The sequence below is a fragment of the Castor canadensis genome, chromosome 6, assembly GCF_047511655.1.
Source record: "Castor canadensis chromosome 6, mCasCan1.hap1v2, whole genome shotgun sequence".
NCBI classification, from domain to species: Eukaryota; Metazoa; Chordata; class Mammalia; order Rodentia; family Castoridae; genus Castor; species Castor canadensis.
In genome coordinates this window covers 44,168,198-44,195,187 of record NC_133391.1, presented here as the reverse complement: position 1 = coordinate 44,195,187, position 26,990 = coordinate 44,168,198, and the positions used below count along the sequence as shown (strand labels likewise).

The 26,990-nt window shown below is 40.3% G+C and overlaps 1 long non-coding RNA gene across 1 annotated transcript; it reads left to right on the top strand.

Moving 5' to 3' along the window:
* The first annotated feature begins 178 nt into the window (after positions 1 to 178).
* Positions 179 to 26,933, top strand: LOC141410472 (uncharacterized). Its single transcript, XR_012448935.1, has 3 exons — positions 179 to 948; positions 1,742 to 1,804; positions 25,105 to 26,933. It is a non-coding gene; the product is annotated as an uncharacterized lncRNA (long non-coding RNA).
* The last annotated feature ends 57 nt before the right edge of the window (positions 26,934 to 26,990 follow it).

Here is a 26,990-nt window from a genome sequence, read left to right as displayed (position 1 = left end):
AGCTCTCCTGTGCTGACAGTGGGTTGTCCATTCTCGTCCTCTTCTGAGTCATTCAGTACAACTGTGCCAGTTTCATGATCAGGAGTGTCCCCACTCTGTCATGTGCCTAACTTCCAGGCAGGTGGACACCAAAAAACTGGTGTAGAACTCCCACCCTGGTCTTCACCCTCAAAGTAGGGTTGGACCTATGATCAGTGAAGCTGGGCTTTCTGGAAGAGCTAGACAGAGGACTTCCAGCACAGCAGGTAGAATAAATATCCTCCTGCAAATAGTATTGTGAGTTCAGCTTTGAATGACTTTGTTTCCCACAATTCACATGTAGAAATCCTGACCTTCAAAGAGAGGGTATTCGGTGATGGAGATATTTGCATGGAATCTAGGATTAGATGAGTTCATAGAGCTAAGCCTCCCACATGCAATAGTGCCCTCGCAGGAACAGGACTGGCAGTCAACGTTCTCTTAGCTATGTGAACACCAAGGAGAGGTTGCTTATCAGAAGAGGACACAACATATGGAATCTGTTGGCATATTGATCTGGGATTTCCAGGCTCTAGAATCGTGGGAAGGGAATGTTTTTGGTTTCCACCCATAAGTCTAAAACCATAGGCATGCTGGCCGAGCTGACTGACACAATACCCAGGATGGCCTGTGTCCTAAATCCACATTTGGGCTCATAGTAAATGTGGAACCCACTGTGATCCTTCATCTACTGTACGAGTGTGATGATTATTCAAGAATGAAGATTCACTGCACTCACGTGGGCATGATGATCCAGGGGGATGTGACAGTTCTATTTCCGAGTATGTGGCTCTCCTGCCTGATGCCATCAGCGTCAGGGTAGTTCCTTGTGCATGTCTCATTGTTCCCTTATAGGAGCACCAGGAGAAGGTTCCAGCTGCCTGGGGAGGATACTCACATGAGGAAAGAGCTCCCCTGTCCAGAACTGCGGTAAGTCTCCTCCAGATCAGGGTCTTGAAGCACAGCCAGTACCAGAAATTTTCATGCGCACTGTTTTGCAGAATTTGTCTTGATGTGCAGCAATGTCCTGGAAGTTTCCAAGCTGCCATCAATGCAAAGCATGAGTGGCTGTGGTACTGTATTCACTGGCAACCGGATGGGAGCCAACTGGGCATTTGGGGTAGTGGGAGATGGCCCAGGAACTAGTTTCCCTCACCAAGCTGGTTACCACCACTGGCTGGACTGGTCATAGCGGTGTTCATGGCAGGTGATGCCAAGAGTAGGGGAGCAGGGTGCTGCACGTGTCCAAAGATCACCTCTGTTGCACTCCACCTGAGGTGATGTCAGGGATAAGAAGGTTCTGATTATGTGCAAGCTTCTCTCTTTCCTGCTCCTACTTTCACAAGGATGTTGAAAAGCAGAGCCCTGATCTGGCCATGACCACCATGTCCTCACAGCAAAGATGGCCTGTGGAAAGAAGACAGAACCAGACAGTCTCCCTAAACAAGCAATGGAATCACAAGGGTTGGCTGGACCTATGGAGACTTGGAGTCTGCAGTGGTCAGGATCATGTACAGTGCCTCACTGTAGATGCTGTGAAGACAAAAAAGGGGCTACATCAAAGAGGAAAAAGGCACAGGAGTGAGGGAGTGATGGAGCAAGGCTCTCTAGACCTTGGAATCATTGGGGAGTCAGGGGTGGATCATATCTGGCTATGGTGGTGGGGCAGAGAAATTGTGCAGTTTGCAAACATCTCCAATGAATTTTGTGCTCTCTCCCTCAGCTTGATAATTATTCCAGAAGAGAAATTGGTTCCAGTTTCTCCAGATTTCCTGGACTCTCTGTGGTAAGAGCAACACCTCAACTTTCCCTAACTCTGAGAAGAACCCTTAGACATCCCTTTCAGACAACTCATCTCTCTGCTAGGCATCTCCCTAAACATGTTCAGGTTTCCTCTGTTTGGAAACACCTTCACATTTAGCATACTCACGAGTGGACTTGGGACACTGACAAGCAGCAGTTTGTTACTCCTTATGGCCATGGTGACAGTACCAGATGTGTTATTGTCCTATTACTTCCTAGGTCTTTTTTGCTTTGTACCATTTCTAAGTCTCTCTTTTTCACCTTAGCTTATCACAAGAAAACCAAAGCCCCCAAAGAAATCTCTCTAAGCCAGCTCCACACGGATTCTGGCTCTGACACCACAATGCATTCAACTCATCCTGCCTGCCCATGTCCTAGCACACCCATAGAAATCAGTAACCAGGGACCAGTTCTGGACCTCACAGAGGTACAGGAAGTTGTTCCCCAACAACAGGTGTGGTAGAAATATTGGAATCACATAAGAACCTGTCCACCTGTAGAAGACTAGAAATGTCAGGTAATTGAAAGTGGTATGAATCTCAGGGAAGATTTGCAGAGGTTATCCGAGATACTGGTCATGTCATGATTGGATGAGGGAACTGGATCTGATCTTTGCCCTTTCTTTTGAGCTCCCAGTAATAAAAAGAAGTGAGCCCCTAAAATCCATGCGTGAGGCAGTTGTTAAGCAAAAATAATTGGAGGTGAGTCTGGATTCATTTTGCACTGTGAAATGGACACAAATATTTGTGGCTAGTAATGGAATATTATTGTTTGGATCTTCAATGTCTTCCAAATGCTCATGTTTCTTGCTGATTTAGTCTACAGCTAATGACCCTATTAGAAACCATTGGGCCCTTTATAGAGGTGAGGCTTAAGAGATAAAATTAGGTCATTGGTGTCATGACTCTAAAAGGAAATTGGAACTTTGATCCCTTTTTCTATTTCCTGGCTTCCATGAGATGAGGGGTTATCCTGTCTTATACATAGCTGTCCATCACGACGTAGTGCATTCTCTTAGAAACAGATCTATGTGAAGGAATGTACACTATCATTTGCACTTTTTTTTTCTTACATTTTCACTCACCTTCTGCTTCCAGCAGGGTCTAAAAGTCAAATAGCTTTTAATCAAATTGCTGATTGGTTTTGGATGGAGACAAACTCCAGAGGTGCTAACTTGGAAGTGTTTTAATCAGTTACAGACTACTGCAATAACCCATTTGAGAAATGAAAATAGGACATGGAGATGTAAATGGATTCAGAGATGTAAAGGAAGTAGAACGGATAAAGATTTACTGGACCTCAGGGAAAGTGAAGTCCCAATAATTTTATGTTAATGCACATAATTAGTGTTCATTACTTATGAGATGAATAAAATGAATTTTCTAATATCTAATATGGGAAACTGTATGGATTCTAGGACCCTTTCCTGCACTAGTTTTACTGGATGGGCAGTCTCTGGAAACTCTGGTCAGAAGATTTTCAGTATGAAAAGCACTCAGACAGGATATACAGACATAGTGAGGTTAGCATTAAGTTTATGAATGCTGAAGGGCAGGCAGGAGGGATGGAGAAGGAAAGATAAAAAAGACACAAGTGTTTTCTATTAAGAGGCTTTTCTAAATCCATGGGCAAGTGGTTCAAAAAAATAAGGGTGGTCTTCACAGCATGAGTTAGGGTGATGGTCAGGTTTGTTTGACAAGGTCTTGCCATACGACACGGAGCACTCTTGTGCATGCACTTATGCCAGTTCTCAGATGTTTACATTTCAAAGGTGAGGTTAGATCTTTGAATTTTCCATGGTCTCCTATTTTATTTATTTTTTAAGTTACAGTAGATTCACAATGGAAAAGGGCTCTCTGGATGATACGATTTTACAACTGAAAAGAAATTTGAAAGTAGCTGAGCCACTAGTGCGCTGTTCTGTGTATGTGGGGGGTGGGGGGTTTAGTGAGGCACAGTACGGTGAGTTTGAGGTTTGCTTAGTATTTTTAGTGCCTTCAGCATCTCTTCACGGTAGAGACCATTTTACTACTTAGAAAAACGTTAAAAGAGATTAAGTAATTTCTTCCAGTTATTTCAAAGCTGAGAAAAAATAGAAGGAATGCAGCCAACTTTCCATTTCTAAACTGGCTTTAAAGCTGACTGTTTCCAGGAGAGCAGAGGATTCCCTTTACTTTTGATTGAGGGTTTTCTCACCACTTAATTCTGTTGGGCTTTAGAGTCAACAGGTGAAATCACAGATTTTAAGGGATTTGCTAAATTAAGGCAACGTGAATAGTAATAATTTGAGAAGTGAGAAAGTTCTAATACCAAGCACAGAACTGTATTATTCCCATCAACATGACAATTAAGGCTAAAAGAGAATATTTATATCCAATATTGAATGAAATGCATGGACCCAATTGCAATGTTCAACGTACTGCTTGTTCTGGGTAGTGTAACTGATTTAAAAATGATTACTTCTTACATATGTGAAAGTGAGTGGTGAGTCTGTGATACCAGAGGTAAGGCAGCTGTAGAACTTTTGGAAGTTCAGATAAAATAATTGTGGAGAAAAAATATTTTTATTTTCCAGAGCAAAATTTCAGTATAGATGAAACCACCATACCCATGACTCTCGTGTTTCCTGTAATCCTTCATGGGGTAGAGGTGTCGGTACTGACCCTTTTTGTGGGTCATTGCGATCCCTCTCTGCTGCATGCCAGACTCACATGTTCTGAGAACTGTTTTGGCAGGCTAGGCTATGCTAGGCTATAATGTTTTGTGGGCTGGTACTATCAAACACATAGTTGTCTTTTGGAACTCTCAGGTTACGAAGGTTGTAGTGTGTCACTACATCACACATCTTCGATCACCTGCAATTATAATTACATGGAAATTGATGTGGCACCATTGAAATAAATTCTGGTTGATTCTCATTTTCATAGTGTGATTCATTGTCAGTATGTAGTTTCAAAATATTTGGTACATCAGTTTCAAAAAGTTTGGAAAAAGAACTCATTTTGGTGTTGTAACAAGGTTGTCTTCCTGGGAAAATGTCACAGATATAGAGTAAGTCTCCAGAGGTGTGCAGAAGAATCTGCTGAGTGACAAAGTTGTTCCCATACTATTTGCAGGTGGATGAAAAGTCACCAGTGAGAATTAGATCACCAAGCTAGAGAAAGCTTACAGTGTTGGAACCAGAGCAAAATGGGTGATTGTGGTGGAAGGTCTGAAGAGAACAATTTGATAAGAACACGCACAGTAACAGTTGTACTCATGAGGCTTCAAATGGAATTATAAGGACTGTATTGGGAATTGGAATACAAGCCGCTTGTGTTACATCATGGCAAAAACCTTGTCCATACTTTGTCCATACCTTCAGATTTGATAGGAGGCAGAATTGAAAGGAGATTGTCTAATCAGTGTAGGTAATTTGAAGACAGCATAGCTTAAGTGTATGAGTCTTGCTGGCTGCACGTAGCCAGATTGATAGTGAGATTTGGTACTGCAGGTACAGGGCAAAGGTTTGAAAATTTAATCTTTGTCTAGAAAGTCAGGGTGTGAAATTGAGTTCAGAAGATGCCCTACTATTGATGACTGGATTAATAAAATGTGGTATTTATATACAATGGAAGTTTATTCAGCCACAAAAAAGAATGAAATTTTGTTATTCAAAAGTAAATGGAGGGAACTGGACAAGATCATCTTAAGTGAAGTTAGCCAGGCTCAGAAGGTCAAAATCATATGTTCTCCCTCATATGCAGACTTTACCTAAAACAAATGCAATAATATTATTGGATATGGGTCACATTCTAAGGGGAGAACACATACAGGAGGAATAGGGAATGGTAGGAACCCCAAAATTTGGAAGCGTTTGAGGTGCCCACTGTAGAGGAGCTAATATAGTAATTTTAAACTAACAGAGGTCACTATGGTAAAGTGATCGGGAAGTAGTGAAGAAGTCTGGTAGAGATGACCCAATTTGGGTTGTAATACACAAGTTCATGGAAGCAATGCTAGGAATGTCTATGTATAGCTATCCTTATCTCAAATTAGCAAACACACCCTGTTGTTCTTGTTATTGCTTATGTTGTCTCATCAACAAAATTGGAGCAGAGGGCATAACAGGTTCTGCCTGGAAACAAAGGCAGTGGGGGAGAGAGGGGTGGGGGTCAGAGGGAAGAGATGGCCCAAACAATGTACACACATATGAATAAATGAGTAAATAAACAAAAAAGGGAAGGGTATGGTTGCCAATGAGATTAATGCCATTATGAAGCAATGTCTTATATACTGGTCCTGAGATGCCTGGTGTCCATCTCAGGAATCAGCATCTCTAACCATAAATTGGGAGATCAGAGCCTTTTGTTTTTTGAGGAAAGAACCTCAGGGCACCCTGCTTGCACAGATCTACTAGGGAATTGTCTGCCTGATCACCCATCAGGAGACTCAGAGGCCTAGTAGACTTTGGTCCAAGTGGTCCTAAGTACTGTTCATGCTGTCATCAGACCTTGGCCTCCCCTAATACTGCTGGTGCTGCAATTATGCAGAACGCAAGTGGTGTGGGGGCACGGTGGTTCTGATGACATTGGAGAGGAAAGCCTGAGAGGTAAGGCAGTGTGTGGCACAGTCAGAATTCCTGTAAGCTGCTACAGAGAGTTCTATATGTGAAGCTGTGAGCGTGACTATGAAGCTTCCATGGAGACCTAATGACATTAGAGAAACCATGAATGTGCACTGCCTGCTGGGGGGAAGCTAAGGCAGTGAGTAGATTCCATCAAAGAATGTGGACTTGTGTCCACTAGGCAGCAAGGCCATAGATGTGAGGCTATGAAAGATCTTAGGACCATATCCTGCCAGCACACATGTAGACCTAAGGATGTTACGATTGTCGTGCTAGATTTCAGTCTTGCTTTGATCGGATTCCTCCTTATTGTTTTCCTGTTCTTCTCATTTGAAAGGGGAATGATTACCCTTGGCCATTACATCTCAGAAATCTATAAATTTCTATTTGACTCTTACAGGGCCACAGCCTAACTGCCATAGCTCAGGTTTGTTGTCCTGCAAGGGAGCCAGTAACTCAAGAGAGGGAGGGGTGAGCCCAGAAACAATTATATTTAGCAACAGTGTGACATGTCAGAAAATGAAGGTCTAAGTAAGCTCTCTTGCCTAGGCCACTTACATAAATCTTATGTAGCATCTTTTGTTTGAATATCACTTCAGTTTCACTAGGGGTGTGAGTTTCAGAGCAGTTCATTTGCCTTGAAAATGACCAATTCTATAATATGGGTTAAGACAGCACCTTTTGTCAGTCCTGAGATCACCAAGGTATCCTGGAACTGAATCTGAAAAACCACAATTATTCAGAGTTTTTTCTTTTTATTTGAAGTTCTGTGCATCTGGATACTTTACATCCAATCTCTACACTTTTATATGGAACAACTTGCAGGGACTAAATAAAGTCATGGTTGTCTGTCAAAAAGAATGAAGAGGGAAGAAAAAGTCAGATTCGGTATGAGGCAATTACCTTTGGCTTCAGTAAGAGTTTGCTTTGAGTCTCTGAGTAGAATGGAGTTGGATTTTTATGCTATTCAGGAGGTAGTGAGAATTTGAGGACTAAGAGATGGTCTGAATGCATTTTTCATTGTGAAATGGATATGAGCATTTAGTTCTTGGGACACAATATTATGTTTTGCACATCAATTGTCACCTAAAGTCTCATATTTGTTCATTGTTTGGTTCATAGTTAATGATTCTGTTGGGAGCTGGTGGATGTTCATAGAGGTAGGACATATTTAAAATATAATATACCATTAGAGGCATATCCCTTTCTTTTTCTTTTCTGTTTCCTGACCTCCATCATGATGCACTGTCTTGTCACGGGCCCACATGTAACAGAGTCATGTGACCCTGATCTGAATCCTGTGAAAATCTGAGTAATAATACAGATGACCTGCCTTTAAGTTGCTCATCACAAGTATATTTTATCTCAGTAGCAGAAAGCAAAAACACCCCCTTTTAATGCCACAGGCAGCTCCAGTCCCTGTCTCTGCCCAAGTTAACCTGTGTGGATGAAAGAAGCAGGGAGTACTGAAGGATGTCAGCCTGGGACCTAGTGGTATCCATCCCATCCATTGCCAAAGACTTCTCTTACCCATCTTTGAAGAAAGATAGGTCCACAGTACTCAAGTGTTAGAATTGGATCATATGCAGAAGGCCAGGGTCTCTTGTTTGAATGAACCCCGGTGACAATTCAGCTATTGTCTTGGAATTGGCTTAAGAGAACCCAGGAAGAAGAATATCTGGTTCCTATTCTGAAAATGAAGTGGACAATTAGTGTACTCCCAGCAAGAATATGATGCTGGGCTGAAAGCATACACTGTAATGGGCCTATTGAGATTATCTTCACCTTCTTCTGCTGAATGTCCTATAGTAACATCTTCTCCACAAGAAGTATGTGAAGTGTTTTGTCTGCTTTCAGCAATCTTCAGTGGCTGCCATGTTCCTTAAGATGCAGCCTGGGTCAAATGAGGATACAGGCTGAGGTGCCAGGCTGCTACTTCAAATCCTAGAATCTGTCATGGGCTCTTGGCATGTGTTGTTACCTCTCTGAACCTCTGCGTTTTTCTCTGTAAAATTGGGGGAAAAGTGTGAACTCTACAGAGTTGGGAAGATTAGAGCTGAAACAGTAATGTGCTTGGAGTGACATAACATAAATGCCTATGACAAATGTCAGGAATTCTGCTTCCTTGTCCTTATAGACATAACTGTCCATTTCCCTAATAGAATCCTTCCTCAGCCACATTCAGGGAAGCAGCATGTCTTCTGATTTCCAAGAGTGCTTGTGATCCTTGTGCTTACTTGTAAACCCTCAGCCTCAATGTCTGCCTCACAGGATCATGAGGGCTGTAAACTTCTGTCTTCTGCAGTGTTTAGACCTCAGGAATGGGAGCAGACCTGCTCACCTTCAAATTCTGAAGAATAGCCATTACACTGCCTACACCATGGAGGTGACCAAGAATGAAGGGGGCGGGTAGACATGTTTTTGCCTTCCCACTACTGAAGGGCAGAAAAAGCAAATTGGAAAAAATCCACTCCCTAGATTCTACACTTAGTTGAGGGTGTGGCAGAAGGGATCCAAATTCCTCCCCTCATCTCATGATATCCCTGCCCTGCACCATGTGACTCACATAAGCCTCCCTCCCACATTGGCTCTGGGCTCAGCTGTGCAACTTCCTGCCTTGGTGTCTTCCTCTTGGTCCTTGACAGGCAGACTTGTGGCTGCCTGCTGGAAGATACATTCCTGGCTGGCTACAGCTCCCCATCAGGTGAGTGAAACCATAGAGGTACCTGGTGAGCTAACTCAATAAGCAAAGCTGTCTTAGTTCTCAAGCAGCTGATCTCATGATCAAATTCAGGCCAGAGTGATCCAGGATTTAGATAGGTCAGGCATCTAGGGACATGCTGGAAATATTGTCCTTGTTTATTCCTCTCACTGACACCATGAGCAGTTCTCTTTGTCCCCACTTTGTATCTGAGAAAACAGAGATATGGGAAGTCAACCAACTTTTCAACAGAATGCAGTTGGTAAAAGGTGGAGATAGTTGTGCTAATTTCAAAGGTGATATGTTTCTCATTGTCAGAGGATTGGTGAAATCGGGCCATGTTGCAGAGGCCCATCAGTTTATTGTACACCATCCTCATCCTCTTTCAGCCAGGAACTTCTTCCCCTTCGTCCAACATAACTGTGGTTGGAGCTGCCATGTTTCTATATGAGCTTGAACCCACGCAGCACTTGATTGACTGGTGCATTTGATCAAGGTCAGGGGTCCATTCCCTACTCTGACATGTCAGGCTTAGAAGTAAGATCTGTAGATAGGCTTCTTGTTGGGTACCTGAATCATTTTTCTTGTTGGGTACTCAGAATCATTTTTCTGAGTCTCATTTGAACCTTGTACACTACTAAGCCTTTACTTAAGCAAGCCTTGGATCCTTCAGGTGTTGTTACAATGGGAGTGCAGGGCTTGGAAAGAAGATAGGAAAGGAATTAACTAGGAACTAATTCAGCTTAGCTGGAAGGTGTTGGGAACTCATAGGAATTTCAGGAGCAAACACAGCCTCCATTGATAGCCACAAAATGCCAGACTGGGGAACACAGGTGGCGTTTGGACATTTTAAGAAAGCTAAGGCCCAGAAACTGGGCATGGGCCAGGAAAGAGCTCAGTGTGGGAAGCAGTGAAATAGCAGAAATTGATCTGGCCCTGGATAGACCAGCAGGAGAGTACCTGGTTTCAGCAGTAAATCCTCCAAGAGGGAATTCCTACCCAAAACTGGGAAAACACATTACAGAGACCCAGTTTATCCTTGCTTTAGAAGCTCCACAGAAAGTTTCTTACTATCATCTTCATGGTTTCCTTTCAGCATTTTTCCAGAAACAATGCTTTCCTTATGATGGTGACATCTCCAACAAACTTGAAGCTATGTATGTGTTCTGATACATAAGTTTTCAGTTACCATAATTTCTATTTTGAAGAAACTGCTTTAATTTTTTTCACTGTACATATTTAGTTTCCCAATTGTTGTCATTTGCCAAATACAAGCTTTATAAAGTGTCTAGAATTTGTAATGGCTAGCCTTTTAAAGAATGAATTTGGATTTATAACGCAAACTGGCACCACTCAATTTCTCAAGTAAATCATATCTCCAACTTTTATGTTGCCTGAATAATGCACTGCCTAAATTATTTTCCTATCTCTATCAATCCTCTTCTGAGATATTACTGGAGAAGCAGAACCCTTCTTTTCTAGTTGTCTTCTTTTATGGAAGGACACATGTAACTTAGTCCCAATAAATGGACATTGAAGGAAATTAGAGTCTCGATTTGAGACTAATTTAGGACCACATATGTTGAATTTTTCTTTACTAGTACCATTTTTAAATAAATTTCTTTTTAGTGTTGTTCCAGAAAGCTCTGTTTGCATATTATAGCCAGAACACCTGGTGTCACATCCTGTATTTGCAGTCTGCTCCTCCTGATCTCCAAACACTAGGAAAGCCTACTAAGACATTAGAGTACTAGGGAGGCACTTGGTGTGTAGATGATAATCCCTACTCGGTCAGGGCTCATTAAATGTTAGAAACTGATATTTTAACATTCACAGAATATGCCTGTTCTCTTGGGATTATCTTAGAAATTTGTGTGGCTTATGTAAAACCACTTGTTTACTCAGCGTTGAGAAACACTAAGGACCTATTGTGTGTAGGAGCTATGTTATATAAGTAATGGAAGACATCTCTTTTGAAGTAGGAAGGAAATTGTGAAGAGTATATTAGATGACCTGTGGAACCTATGGTTTTCAGTTTCTTCTGATGCTGGGGATCAAAAGTACAGCTTTGCACATTCTAAGCAAGGCTCTGCCACTGAGCTACATCCTCAGTTCAACTTATGAGATCTCTAAAAACACATGTCCAGAGTAAACCTGAAAGCTGGATATAGAATCAGATTGGAAATACCCTTGTCAACTTGGGGACACCTTGGTGTCAGGCACAGTCCCAACTAGGGGATCTGCAGGCCCTCTGATGATTCTGATGGCTCCAGTATTTGCTTTAGCTACTTTGCAGAGCTGATGGAGAGCTGATGCTGCACTACAAGTCATCTGGTGGATTCCTTCATTCCCTGATGTTCTGAGTTGCAAGCTTTGTCAGGCATGCCTTAATTCCATCCTTGCCCCCAAAAGTTGGGGTACTAAGGAGCCTGTGGTATCACTTCACCATAAGAAGTGAGAAGTATCTTCTCTGTTAGTTTACTAGAGCTGCTAAAACCTAGTACCACAACAGACTGGGTGGCTACCCCAAAAGTTATTTGTTCTCACAGTTCTGGAGGCAGAAATCTGAGCTCAGGGTGATGACAGGCCCTGACCATCTGAAATGCCAGGGAGAATCTGTTCCAGGCCTTTCTGTATACTGTGGCACTTAGTTGGCCTATGGCAGCATCACTCTACTCTCCACATGGTGTTTTCCCTGTGTGTTTGTCCTCATGCCCCCTGCCTTCATTCATTCACTCATTCATTCATGTATTCAGGAAGACAGGGTTTTACCATGTAGCTCAGACTGGCCTGGAACTGGTGATCCTCTCACTTCAGCCTCCTAAGTACTGTGTTTACAAGTGTGTGCTACCATGCCCAGCTAAATTTCCCCGATGTAAAGATGGAAATAATATTAGATTTGGTCCTACTCTACTCTAGAATGACCTCATTTTAATGAAGTGCTTTGAAAAGATCCTATTTTCAAGTATTCTTAAGTGCTGGGGGTTAAGACCCCTCTGAGTAAGTTTTCTAGTGGACATACTTCAACTTATAAAAGCTTCTAATTTGTGAGATTCCTAGAATTGAAGAAAGGCAGCCAAACACAATCAGAAATACCTGCTATAAATTCAAAACTTGGGGGCTGGAGGAGTGACTGAAGTAGTAATAGATCACCTCAGACAAGGATGAGGTACTGAGTTCAACTCCCAGGAGCACAAAAAATCAGAAAGTAGTATTTTTAGTTTGTGGCACTTTAATAATTCATTGTCAATGATTGTTACAATCTTATACTGGCTGAAGATTGGTTTTATGAATACTAACCTGGAATAATTGAAGAAATTGAAGCCACAACACTCTTAAGGCTGGAAAGAACCTTAGAAAGTGAGCTGAGAATTTCTTCAGGGTAAACTCATAGGTCCTTTTTACATATTCATTTACTTACTTAATTTATTTATTCATTCATTCATTTGTTTATTTATTTATTGCAGGGTTGGGGATGAATCCAGGGCCTATGAAAGCCCTTTTCTTCACTGTTGCTTGTTTTTTGAGACAAGGTCTCACTATATAGCCCATACTGGCCCTAAACTCATGATCCTCCTGCTTCAGTCTCCTGAGAAGTGGGAATATAGTACCTTATGACCACACCCAGCTTATTAATACTTTTTTCAATATAGGTATGCAGGAGATGATAGGTTATGCTTTAACAATATTTCATTTACACTGCCAGTCTCTGATACTCTTTATTCCCGATTTGCAACCCAGTTAATGGTCTTTCACCAGAGGGTAAGTCAGTTATGTCATGGAGCACACTGTTTAGTCTATTTCATGTATACTTTTCTCTTGGTAGCCAGTCAACAGCAATTCAGTGCATTTGATCATGTTGTAGTGTAAGTTCTCATCTTGCTGCCAACTGTTGACAAATGGATCCAGGGACCAGACATTAAATAGCATTCCCTGGAAAGATATTTGAGTCATAGCGGGTACAAATAGAAATCCGTTGTTTGGAAAGAAGAAGGGGCAAATCTAAAAAAAGGAATAGTAAGACCTTGTCTGGTAAAAGGTGAAGATCCTCCAGGAACACAAGATAATTTGAATCATCTAAATCTCTTAAATTGTATTGGGACTTAATTGTTTTGTCTAAAGTTTTATCTATCCTGGACAGTATTCTCTATGTGCCTGTGAAAAATGTGTGTTCTACTTTTCCTGATTTGATTTTTCTGGATAAGTTTTTCTTTGGGGGTTCAGATTGTGTATAGTGTTGTTAAACTTTGTCATGTACTCCCATGCAAGTGCTAACCAGCCCTGACACTGCTTAGCTTCCAAGGTCAGACGACACTGGGCGCATTCAGGATGGTCTGGCCCTAGTCTGCCATGTACTCATTAATATTCTGTCCTGGTTCTTCTCCCTGTTATTGAATGCGGGATCTTGAAGTTTTCTATTTTTATTATTGAGAAATTCCTCCTTCAATTCTGTGAGTGCTTGCTTCATGTAGATAAGAGCTCTGTTGTTTGCTCTATATATTGTTGCAATTATTTTATCTTCTTGGTGGGCTGGCACTTTTGTCAGTATAAAATGTCCTTGTCTCTTATAACAGTTTTTAATTTAAATTCTATTTAAAAACATAAGTATTTTATCTGCCACGCTGTTTTTTGATTACTATTTTTATGGAGTACATAAAAAAACAAGTAACATACAAAGAGAGAAAAAACAAGTAACATACAAAGGTAAACCCATCAAAATCACAGCAGACTTCTCAACAGAAACATTAAAAGCAAGAAGAGCCTGGGGTGAGATCTTCCAGGCATTGACTGAAAATAACTTCAACCCCAGGATACTCTACCCAGCAAAGCTATCATTCAAAATAGATGGAACAATAAAAGTCTTCCATGATAAGCAGAAACTAAAACAATATGTGACCACAAAGCCACCATTACAAAAGATTCTGCAAGGGATCCTCCACACAGAAAGTGACACCCAACTTAGCCATGAAAAGGCAGGCAGCACCAAACCACAGGATAAGAAAAAGCAAGACAGTAGAGAGTAACATCAAGTGAGGTACACACAATCAAACCTTCAAACAACTAAGACAACTAAATGGCAGTAATCACCACATACCTATCAGTACTAACGCTTAATGTTAATGGACTTAATTCACCCATCAAAAGACACCGTTTGACAAAATGGATTAAAAAAGAAGATCCAACAATTTGTTGCTTACAGGAGACTCATCTCACCGACAGAAATAAGCATATGCTTAGGATGAAAGGCTGGAAGAAGATTCACCAAGCCAATGGCCCCTGAAAACAAGCAGGAGTAGCAATACTTATCTCTGACAAAGTAGACTTCAAACCTACCTTGATCAAACGAGATAAAGAAGGACATTCCATACTAATAAAAGGGGAAATAGACCAAAAGGAAATAATAATCATCAATCTGTACGCACCCAATGTCAATGCACACAATTTCATCAAACATACCCTGAAAGACCTAAAAGCATATATAAACGCCAACACAGTGGTTGTGGGAGACTTTAACACTCCATTATCATCAATAGATAGGTCATCCAAACAAAAACTCAATAAAGAAATCCAAGATCTAAAATATGCAATAGATCAAGTGGACCTAGTAGATGTCTACAGAACATTTCATCCAACCTCTACACAATATACATTCTTCTCAGCAGCCCATGGAACCTTCTCCAAAATAGATCATATCCTAGGGCACAAAGCAAGCCTCAGCAAATATAAGAAAATAGAAATAATACCGTGCATACTCTCTAACCACAATGCAGTAAAAGTAGAACTCAACAAAAGTAAAGACAAAAAACATGCAAACAGCTGGAAACTAAATAACTCATTACTTAATGAAGAATGGATCATCGGTGCAATAAAAGAGGAAATTAAAAAGTTCCTGGAAGTCAATGAAAATGAAAACACAACCTACCGGAACCTATGGGACACAGCTAAGGCAGTCTTGAGAGGAAAGTTTATAGCCATGAGTGCATGTATTAAAAAGATTGAAAGATCCCAAATCAATGACCTAATGATACATCTCAAACTCCTAGAAAAACAAGAACAAGCAAATCCCAAAACAAATAGAAGGAGAGAAATAATAAAAATAAGAGCTGAAATCAACGAAATAGAAACCAAAAAAACCATACAAAGAATTAATGAAACAAAAAGTTGGTTCTTTGAAAAAATAAACAAGATCGATAGACCCCTGGCAAACCTGACTAAAATGAGGAGAGAAAAAACCCAAATTAGTAGAATTAGGAATGCAAAAGGGGAGATAACAACAAACACCATGGAAGTCCAGGAAATCATCAGAGACTACTTTGAGAACCTATATTCAAATAAATTTGAAAATCTAAAAGAAATGGACAGATTTCTAGATACATATGATCATCCAAAACTGAACCAAGAGGAAATTAATCACCTGAATAGACCTATAACACAAAATGAAATTGAAGCAGCAATCAAGAGTCTCCCCAAAAAGAAAAGTCCAGGACCTGATGGATTCTCTGCTGAATTCTATCAGACCTTTAAAGAAGAACTGATACCAACCCTCCTTAAACTGTTCCATGAAATAGAAAGGGAAGGAAAACTGCCAAACACATTTTATGAAGCCAGTATTACACTTATCCCAAAACCAGGCAAAGACACCTCCAAAAAGGAGAACTGTAGGCCAATCTCCTTAATGAACATTGATGCAAAAATCCTCAACAAAATAATGGCAAATCGAATTCAGCAACACATCAAAAAGATTATTCACCACGACCAGGTAGGCTTCATCCCAGGGATGCAGGGGTGGTTCAACATACGAAAATCAATAAACGTAATAAACCACATTAACACAAGCAAAGACAAAAACCACTTGATCATCTCAATAGATGCAGAAAAAGCCTTTGATAAGATCCAACATCATTTCATGATAAAAGCTCTAAGAAAACTAGGAATAGAAGGAAAGTTCCTCAACATTATAAAAGCTATATATGACAAACCTACAGCCAGCATTATACTTAACGGAGAAAAATTAAAACCATTCCCTCTAAAATCAGGAACCAGACAAGGATGCCCACTATCTCCACTCCTATTCAACATAGTACTGGAATTCCCAGCCAGAGCAATTAGGCAAGAAGAAGGAATAAAAGGAATACAAATAGGTAAAGAAACTGTCAAAATATCCCTATTTGCAGACGACATGATCCTATACCTTAAAGACCCAAAAAACTCTACTCAGAAGCTTCTAGACATCATCAATAGCTATAGCAAGGTAGCAGGATATAAAATCAACATAGAAAAATCATTAGCATTTCTATACACTAACAATGAGCAAACGGAAAAAGAATGTATGAAAACAATTCCATTTACAATAGCCTCAAAAAAAATCAAATACCTAGGTGTAAACCTAACAAAAGATGTGAAAGACCTCTACAAGGAAAACTATACACTTCTGAAGAAAGAGATTGAGGAAGACTATAGAAAGTGGAGAGATCTCCCATGCTCATGGATTGGTAGAATCAACATAGTAAAAATGTCGATACTCCCCAAAGTAATCTACATGTTTAATGCAATTCCCATCAAAATTCCAATGACATTCATCAAAGAGATTGAAAAATCTACTGTTAAATTTATATGGAAACACAAGAGGCCACGAATAGCCAAGGCAATACTCAGTCAAAAGAACAATGCAGGAGGTATCACAATACCTGACTTCAAACTATATTACAAAGCAATAACAATAAAAACAGCATGGTACTGGCACAAAAACAGACATGAAGACCAGTGGAACAGAATAGAGGATCCAGATATGAAGCCACACAACTATGAGCAACTTATCTTTGACAAAGGAGCTAAAAATATACGATGGAGAAATAGCAGCCTCTTCAACAAAAACTGCTGGGAAAACTGGTTAGCAGTCTGCAAAAATCTGAAACTAGATCCATGTATATCACCCTATACCAAGATTAACTCAAAATGGATCAAGGATCTTAATATCAGACCCCAAACTCTTAAGTTGATACAAGAAAGATTAGGAAATACTCTGGAGTTAGTAGGTATAGGTAAGAACTTTCTCAATGAAACCCCAGCAGCACAGCAACTAAGAGATAGCATAGATAAATGGGACCTCATAAAACTAAAAAGCTTCTGTTCATCAAAAGAAATGGTCTCTAAACTGAAGAGAACACCCACAGAGTGGGAGAAAATATTTGCCAATTATACATCAGACAAAGGACTGATAACCAGAATATACAGGGAACTTAAAAAACTAAATTCTCCCAAAACTAATGAACCAATAAAGAAATGGGCATGTGAACTAAACAGAACTTTCTCAAAAGAAGAAATTCAAATGGCCAGAAAACACATGAAAAAATGCTCACCATCTCTAGCAATAAAGGAAATGCAAATTAAAACCACACTAAGATTCCACCTCACCCCTGTTAGAATAGCCATCATCAGCAACACCACCAACATCAGGTGTTGGCCAGGATGCGGGGAAAAAGGAACCCTCTTACACTTTTGGTGGGAATGTAGACTAGTACAACCATTCTGGAAAAAAATTTGGAGGCTACTTAAAAAGCTGGACATCGATCTACCATTTGATCCAGCAATACCACTCTTGGGGATATACCCAAAAGACTGTTACTCCAGAGGCACCTGCACATCCATGTTTATTGCGGCACTATTCACAATAGCCAAGTTATGGAAACAGCCAAGATGCTCCAGCACTGACGAATGGATTAAGAAAATGTGGTATCTATACACAATGGAATTCTATGCAGCCATGAAGAAGAACAAAATGTTATCATTCGCTGGTAAATGGATGGAACTGGAGAACATCATTCTGAGTGAGGTTAGCCTGGCTCAAAAGACCAAAAATCGTATGTTCTCCCTCATATGTGGACATTAGATCAAGGGCAAACACAACAAGGGGATTGGACTATGAGCACATGATAAAAGCGAGAGCACACAAGGGAGGGGTGAGGATAGGTAAGACACCTAAAAAACTAGCTAGCATTTGTTGCCCTTAATGCAGAGAAACTAAAGCAGATACCTTAAAGCAACTGAGGCCAATAGGAAAAGGGGACCAGGAACTAGAGAAAAGGTTAGATCAAAAAGAATTAACCTAGAAGGTAACACCCACGCACAGGAAATCAATGTGAGTCAATGCCCTGTACAGCTATCCTTATCTCAACCAGCAAAACCCCTTGTTCCTTCCTATTATTGCTTATACTCTCTCTACAACAAAATTAGAGATAAGGGCAAAATAGTTTCTGCTGGGTATTGAGGGGGGGGAGCGGGAGGGGGTGGAGTGGGTGGTAAGGGAGGGGGTGGGGGCAGGGGGGAGAAATGAACCAAGCCTTGTATGCACATATGAATAATAAAAGAAAAATGAAAAAAAAAAACAAAGCAAAAAAAAATGGGTGCTGACCTGCTCCTCCCACCCAGGACCCTGGGGAGAAAGACCTTAGAGATGCCAAGCCAGAAAACTCTGAGATGCATAGTCAACGTTACTTTTGATATTGATGCCATTTGCACCCACCAAACCTCTGCTGTGGATACAAATAAAGGAAAAGTGAAGAAATTTCAAAGGAAACTTGAACAAAGAAGACATTAAGCATATGGTCCAGGAAGCTGACGAGTACAAAGCTGAAATGAGAGTTTGCTTAAATCACCTGTTTTCAACATTAAGGCAGAAGTTGAAGATGAGAACCTTCAAAGCAAGATCAGAAATGAGGACAAACAGAACATTCCTTTTCTATTAAGAGATAAAATTTTATGTATTTATCTTGTACAATGTATTTTAAAGTATATATATACTGTGGAGCGTTATTCTAGCTGACTAACAAGTTAATCACTTTATGATAAGAACACTCTGCATCCATTCTCAGTGTTTTTCTTTTATATTGGTGTGTATTATTTTACATAGTAAGGTGTTTCATTATGTCATTTTCATACATGCCCACAATATACTTTGATCACATTCACCCCTCCATTGTTCCTCCTTGTATCACCCCTTTACCTTTACCTTCCCCCTCCCTACAGTCCCCCTTCTGTTTTCATGACCGTGTTTTTGTTTCGTTGTTGTTTATTTTCCTCAGTAACTTCCACAAATGAGAGAAACCATGTGATACTTGTCTTTGCAGGACTGGCTTAGTTCGTTTACCATAATGATTTCTAGTTCCATTCATTTTCCAGCAAATGACATAGTTTTACTCTTTTTTTTTTTCATTTTCTTTTTTTTTTTTTTATTTTTATCAGCAAATTTTTTTTCTTTTATTATCCATATGTGCATACAAGGCTGGGTCATTTCTCCCCCCTGCCCCCAACCCCTCCCTTACCACCCACTCTGCCCCCTCCCTCTCCCCCCCACCCCCTCAATACCCAGCAGAAACTATTTTGCCCTTATTTCTAATTTTGTTCATAGTTTTATTCTTCTTAACAGCTGAGTAAATCTCTTATTGTGTGTGTGTGTGTGTGTGTGTGTGTGTGTGTGTATGTGTGTGTGTGGTTTTACATTTACCTTAACCATTTTTCCATTGATGGGCACCTAGGCTGATAGCCTGAACAGCTAGGAATACAGGCATGAGCCACCAGCACCAGAATTAGATTTTTGCTCTCACAGTTGTTTTTTGGGGTTTTTTTTGGGGGGGTGGTACTTGGGTTTGAACTTAGGGCCTCACACCTGCTAGGCAGGCACCCTACTACTTGACCCACTCTGCCAGCTTTTGAGCCCTTTATATATTGTAGATATTAATCCCTTGCTTAATGAATAACTGGAAAAGATCTTTTCCCATTCTATAGGCTCTTTATTCTAGTAATTCTTTTTTGTACAGAGGCTTTTCAATTTGATGCAATCCCATTTGCTCTTATGTCATGAACTATTGGATCCTGTTCAGAAAGTTATAGCCTATGCCAATATCTTCAAGTGTTTTCCCATTATAGTTTCAAAGTTTCAGATCTTACGTTAAGATCTTCCTGTATCTGTGACGTGGTGCTTCTCTCTTGCTTATTTCAGTTTCTTTCCTTGTTCTGCATACTTAGTGTTTTGACTGTAATATGATGTGGAGAGATTTTCTGGATTTGTCTCCTTTGTGTTCTCAAGGCTTCCTACACCTGGAAGACCATCTCTTTCTCTAGATTTGGGGAAATTTTTGCTTTTGTTTTATTGAATATGTCTTATATGCCTTTAATTTTTATTTCTTCTATGCCCGTGTTTCATGGTTTTAGTTTTTAGTGGTGTCTCAGAAGTTACCCAGTGGCATTGGCATGTGCTGTTCATACTTTAGTTTTTTATCTTTATTATATTCTGAATGCTCCAATTCATCTACTTTGGTTTCAAGTCCTGATATTCAGTCTTCTATTTGATCTGGTCTATTCACTGGGGCTTTTAACTGAGTTTTTATTGAGCTTTTCATTTTCAAAATTTTAACTTGATTATTTTCTGTGGGGAGTGAATTATGAGAAGCCTAGGAGAACTTGACATAAGCACAGCTGTGTCAAATAATCAGCAGGCTGAGTTTGGCAGGCCCCAGCCGCAGAAGAGTGCCAGGGCAAAATGCAGCACAGCTGCTTTTCCTAAGGTGTTTACATTCAGAGAGAAAGCAGGTTTCTCCTGTTACAATGTCATGCCCCTCCCAGGAAGTGCTGCTCCACCTCCTTGTTTACCACTGGATATAAAAGACTCACTGAAGGAGGATGCAGGGGATTGGATTGGTTGAAGATTTGGTTGATTGGTTGGCTGGCTGTGGGCTGCTTGTGTGGCTGCCACTGATGCTGCTGCTGCTGGCTGTCGTGTGTCTCTACCAGAGCAGCTTTCTGTACCAAAAACTTTATACATAGGCTTTAAAAAAGCTATGCTGAAGAAAAGCTAAAGAAAACATGGATCAGTGCAAGTCTGAGGACCAAGACTTTAAGAGTTAAACTAATGCAGTTTTTAGACACAGCTGCTGTTGTATGTCTGTAAGTGTAAGGACTGAGACTTCAGAAGTTATGCTAGAGATTAGAGGAGACATGCGACAGTGCGATTCTAAGGAAAGAGACCTTTAAAAAATAGAAAAGAAGTAAGGTTTTAAAGAAGGGAGAAAAGAAGTAAGGTTTTAAAGAATAGAGAAAAGAAGCAAAGTAAAAGAAGAGTTAATAGAGAAAAGAAGCAACAAGGTTGTTGTGTGTCTTCATCCAAGCGCCCAGCACACCTAACCCCAATTTTCTGCATGTCTGTCTATCCTTTGTCCTTTCTGCATCTCCAGTTGCCCCAGTTAGATCCATAGAACAGGAGCTCACAAGGCTCTTGAAAATTTTCAGTTTCTCCTTATCAAAATCCTCTTTCATGTCCGCATTGTATTCTTATTTCATTCAGCCATTTATCTGTACTCTCTTTTAATTCATTTAGGTGTTTACTCATGTCATATTTGGTTTCATTGATCACCCTTACCATTATTTTGAATTATGTGAGATTTTACCCATTTCACTACCATTAGATGCCATTGTTATGAAATGGTTGACTTTTGGAGAAGTCATATTGCTTTGGGTTTTTTTCCTTCTTGTTTTTTGTGTTTTGCATTGGAATTTATGCCTCTGGAGCCAAATATATGGTTGGAGGTTTTAATCTCCTATGTTCTTTCAGTTGAAACATTCTCAACATTCAGGCAGCACTGGGTAGTGGCCAGATTGTGGTACAGTTTCTCACCACTAGACCGAGGGTATGTCTCAGTAGTCAAACATTCACCCACTGTGCTCAAGAACTGAGTCCAACTTCAAAAGATGAATACTAGCCGCCGACACAAACACAGTTGATAGATAGACACACCCACTATGAAAATGCAGTAATCACTAATTAAGAACAACCAACACCACAACCACAGTACCTTTAGAGGAATAAAGGAGCAAAGATAAAATGTACATTAAGAAGATGGTAACTAATAAGGGTAAGGAAGGAAAGAATATAGGAGAGATAACACTAGTGAACAGTACAAGATATACCATGAGAAAAAGATGAAAGGAGAGGAGACTAAAGTAAATAAAAGGAGGAATGGTAAGGAAGAGGAGATAGAAAAGATCCAACCAAAAGTGCAGTGAGAATAAGAAGTAAAAAAATAATAATAAAATCTAGCAAACAAACAGCCTCCCAAAAACAGTGATAATAAAGAAGAATTTTAGAAGGGGGGATAGAGAAAAGAAAAGAAAAGAGACAGAAAGAGAGAGAGAGAGAGAAAAGAGATCTGAACTAATTGAGGACAGGAAGAAAATAAAACTGGGAGAGGGAAGTAGTAGAAGGAGGAAGAAGAGAGGCTTGAATACTAAAATACATGTGCTATAGCTCATGTGTGTAATCTCTGCACTCGGATCTGACCAGGTAGACTACAAGTCTCAGGCCAATCTGTGGGAAGAGCCCATTTTGAAGATAGATCAAAAGGAAAAACCAACTCTAATTGGGATAAAGAGTTCAAACAGATTCAATATTAAATGGTTAGATTGAGAATAATGTAATGGAAGTATAAAAGCAAAGACAAATAATTGTGTAAAATAGAATAAAAATTTATATATGAATATTTAAACTGATATGGTTTAAAAATCTGTATTGAAAAGTGAACAAACAAAAAGGAGAAAAATCAAAAGAAATAACAAAAATTAAATCAAAAAGTAAAAATTATTTTAATTTTAAAAAGCAGAATAGGTTTCTATTGATGTTTCTTATCAATGCTGACAAATCTTTCTATGGCTAAACTGGCAGTGAGCTACCAATTGTGTATTGGCTGGCTTCCTGTTTTAATTTGTGTTGTTCCCTAGCAATCAGAGGGTAAGTTATGAGGTGAGAGGACTGGATGGGGCTGTTTATAAACTGTGCACCAGCTGGACCTTTCAATTATCTGGTCCTGGGATGGGGAAGCCCTATAGAGCTCCACCACTGCTCCAGTCCACAGGCTCTGTTCTCCAGTCCATCCCCCACCTCCCCCCAGAGCTCTGCCCAGCTGGAAAGCACCTTCCTCTCAGTGACTCTCAACAGCTTTCCTATGGAGCTTTCCACATTCTGATTCAGATGTTCCCCCTCTCCCAGTGAGAATGTATTCAATCCTTATTTTCATAGGAAACATACACCAGACACTGTAAGGACTTCTAACCTCTAATGGTGCCAGACAGCCAGGTCTCTGTGTTTACACAATTGTTTCTAGCCAGTGCACAGAATGGAATGACTATGCATGACCCAATACCAAGGAGAGAGAATTTCCCTGTATTTATATGCTATATTCATTCCTGGACCCCTATCTGAATAGATTGGTATATTTTCCAAGATGTACTATCTTTGTATGGTCTCTGCCTCTCTGCCACACCACTTCTGCTCAGATCTTTTGCTGAAAGATTCTTTCTTTTGCCCCCATTCTGCTCACCAACACCCATGAGGTTTTTGTTAAGATCTGTCTGTTCACATCTGAGACCACAGTGTGTATCCACTTTCCCACCTGAAAGAATCAGCAATCTCCTCCTGCTCTTGGTAACTTTCCTGGAGCTGCCAGAGGTGGTGCCCTTATTCTGCCATCTTAACCAGAATTTGTTAATGTGGAAGGTTTGTTCTTACAACACACACACACACACACACACACACACACACAGAGAGAGAGAGAGAGAGAGAGGAAGATTTTAATTCCATTAGTAGATTTGCCAACACTGTAGTAGGAAAGTCAATATCACTGGTGTTAAATCAGAATAGTGAGACTGGTGATATGAACAGAAAAATCAGAGAAAATAAGCATGCTTTATTCTTCCTCAGTAGGTTAATTTTGGAACCTAAGCTGTTTGAAGCTAAAGTTTGGAAGTGTGTTCTTCTTGTTGAAAATTCAGGACTGCCAACTGATCACCTTTGATATATGGGAAACATGGATATTCATACTTCCAACCTAGAGAAAATTCTAGAAATACATTTGATAAATTAGGGTGGAAAATGGCCTATAGTGGCTATTATGTTAATTAAGGATTCCTCTAACTCCTGGGATAAAATTTTTAAAAAGTAAAAATAGGGCTGGGCATGGTGGTGGATGCCTGTAATTCCAACCACTCAGGAGATGAAGGTAGGAGAATTGTGGTCCAAAACCAGCCCAAACAGAAGTGTGAGATTCTGTCGGAAAAGCAAACTAAAAGTAAAAAAGACTGGAGGTGCAGCTCAAATAGTAGAATATTTGCCAAGCAAGTGACTACCAAGAGAGTCCCTGAGTTCAAACCTGAGTACTGCCAAAAAAAAGTAAAAGTAATTTTTTTTTGGTAAGTAATATGACTTGAGCATCCCTAAGAGAGCTGGCATTGGGATTCAACAAACTGGATTACCTAGTTGGTTATCCCAGTGACCTGAACAATCTGAACTAAAAAAAGCTGTTGCACAATTCTCTTTCCTAACACCAGTGTTTATGTAGTGTTTGCCAAGTGTGTTTCACCATCTAAAGAAGCCTCAAACCAATCCAATACTAAAAATATTGACAAAGCTGCCTATCTTGGAAAATGACAGAGTAACCTATTTCCCCATCCACCCTCTTGCAAGGTACCCTTATCTCCAGATCTAAAGTTCAACACTCCTTCCTGAAAGGAAGCAGGGCTAGACAGAGCTGGACAAGACTCAACCAAATGAGGGAAAAACGAAAGAGGAATAATAACAGGGAATGGAAACTTATCCAAGATCCTCATATATTATTCCCCAAACTTTCCTGAATCCCCATCTCCCTTTATCCCTATCTCTGAGATGTCACTTTTGTGACTTTGCCATTCGTTTTTATTTTAACCTAATTCACATGAATGTAGAGGAAAGAAAATCAGATGTGATCCACACCTGCCCTAAACCCTGCCTGGGAGGTGTGTTATATGCTCCCTAATCAGGTCATACTCGTACATTCAAGAAGCCCTTTGAATCAGGTCTGAATCCATGATAGACCTCTCACCTCTATCAAGAAAGAACATGCCCTTTCCTGAGGTGGGGATGACAGCTCCTGACCCTAATTCTCTTCAACAGATAACTGTGCAAGCACCTGTGGAGTTTGGCGAAGACATCTGGCAAGAGAAATCCTAATAGACAACAGATGTGGACCTGCTCCTTTGGTGCCATGATCTCCTGCATAAAAGAGCAAGAGAATATGCGCTCTCTGAAAGTAATGCTCTAGAAGAGATTAGCATTACTTCTTGTCTCATCTTCCATTACTTGGAAAACTACATTCTATTTCTCTCTGGGCTTGAGGGAATAGAGAAAATTGGTACGTAAAGAGGTATGTGTTTAATGCATAGGGATCCACGATGGGCCCAACCCGGGGTTCTCACTGGCAGCTTAACAAAAGCAGCTTTTTCATTGTTCCTGCTATTCTGCCTGACGTGACTACTTCAGGGAAGAGGTGCACCTACTCACCCTCTCCTTTGCAAATAGCAAACCTGTTTCTCCCATTTTATGGAGTATTTGGATTCTTGAAGCTCACCAAGGGACAGAAACAGGGTAGATAAGAGCCCTGCTCTGAGCTCCACTCTTACTGCCTTCAGAATATCAATTCTCTGTATCTCCATTTAAGAAACGAGCAGAATATCCACCTTGAGATTATTGGGACGATTGGATAAGATGCATGTACATAAAGATAAGGAATAATAGCTGTCCTGTTTAAAACCTTCCAAATGCTTGTGTATCACTTAGGAAAAAAATCTAAGCGCCCCACCATGTAACCTGCTTGGTTTCCCACCATTCTCCAAGAACACTGACCTCTTTCTGTTCAGAACCCGTGTGTATTCCCCCATCTTGGTTTTGGCATTGTTTTTCCCAGTTCCCAGAATCATCTGATTCCTCATGTCATCCATGCCTCCTTGATGTCTTCTCTGACCATCAGTCCACAGGGGCACCCCAGACACTTTCATTACTGCTTTACTTCACATCACTTAATACCATCTGAAGCAAATTCGCTCATTTATTTATGTTTTTAGGAAGAAAGGAAATGTGTCTGTCATATGTGTCACTATCTAGCTCTTAGGACAGTGCCTAGACATGGATTTACAGTAACATCCCCTCCTCCATACTTTCACTTTCTCCAGCTTCAGTTTCCCATAGAAAGAAGAGTAAAGCATAGTGTGCTAAGATATTGAGAGAGGGAGGTGTCACATTCCTAACCCTATGGATATGTGCAATGCTGGGGAACAAACCCAGGGCTTCACACATTCTAAGCACACATTTTACCACTGAGCTACATCCCCAGTCCTTCACATAACTTTTATTACAGTATGTTGTTATAGTTGTTGTTTCATTAGTAGTATTGTTGTTAATCTCTTACTGTGATCATTATACATTAAACTTTACCATGGGTATGTATGAATAGGAAAAAACCTAGTATCTATAAGGTGTACTACTCTCCATGGTTTCAGGCATTCAGAAAGGGTCTTACTGTGCTCCTTGGGAGGAAGAGTATATAACTACTCAAATATTTGATGAATGAGTGACTAGATCTGTGATCAGTCCTGATGCGGCCTGGGCTATTCTATAGATCCATTAATGTGAGCTTCTTTCCACTCTCTCCCCAGAATCCTCCCAATACCTAGACTTTTCCTTTCCCTGGTATTTTGCTATTCCTCAGCCAGAAGGCCATGTCTTAGGATATACCCAGCCTAATCTGTAATTAAACTCCTGATTATGACTTCTCACATGTGTAACTCGACTTCACCCTCACCGACAGACAGTAACTCTGATTTTCTTTAGTGAGGAAGCTACTCTCATTCCATGGAAGTCTGAGAGCACAGTGTCCATCTGGGCAGTCATATCTCCTGGGTACTAGAGTCAGGGACCCTCCTTCTATGTACAACAGGAGTTGGGCTGGGGTTGGGAAATCAGACTATCACTCTTCACTAGTTCAATACACTTTGAATGGAGCA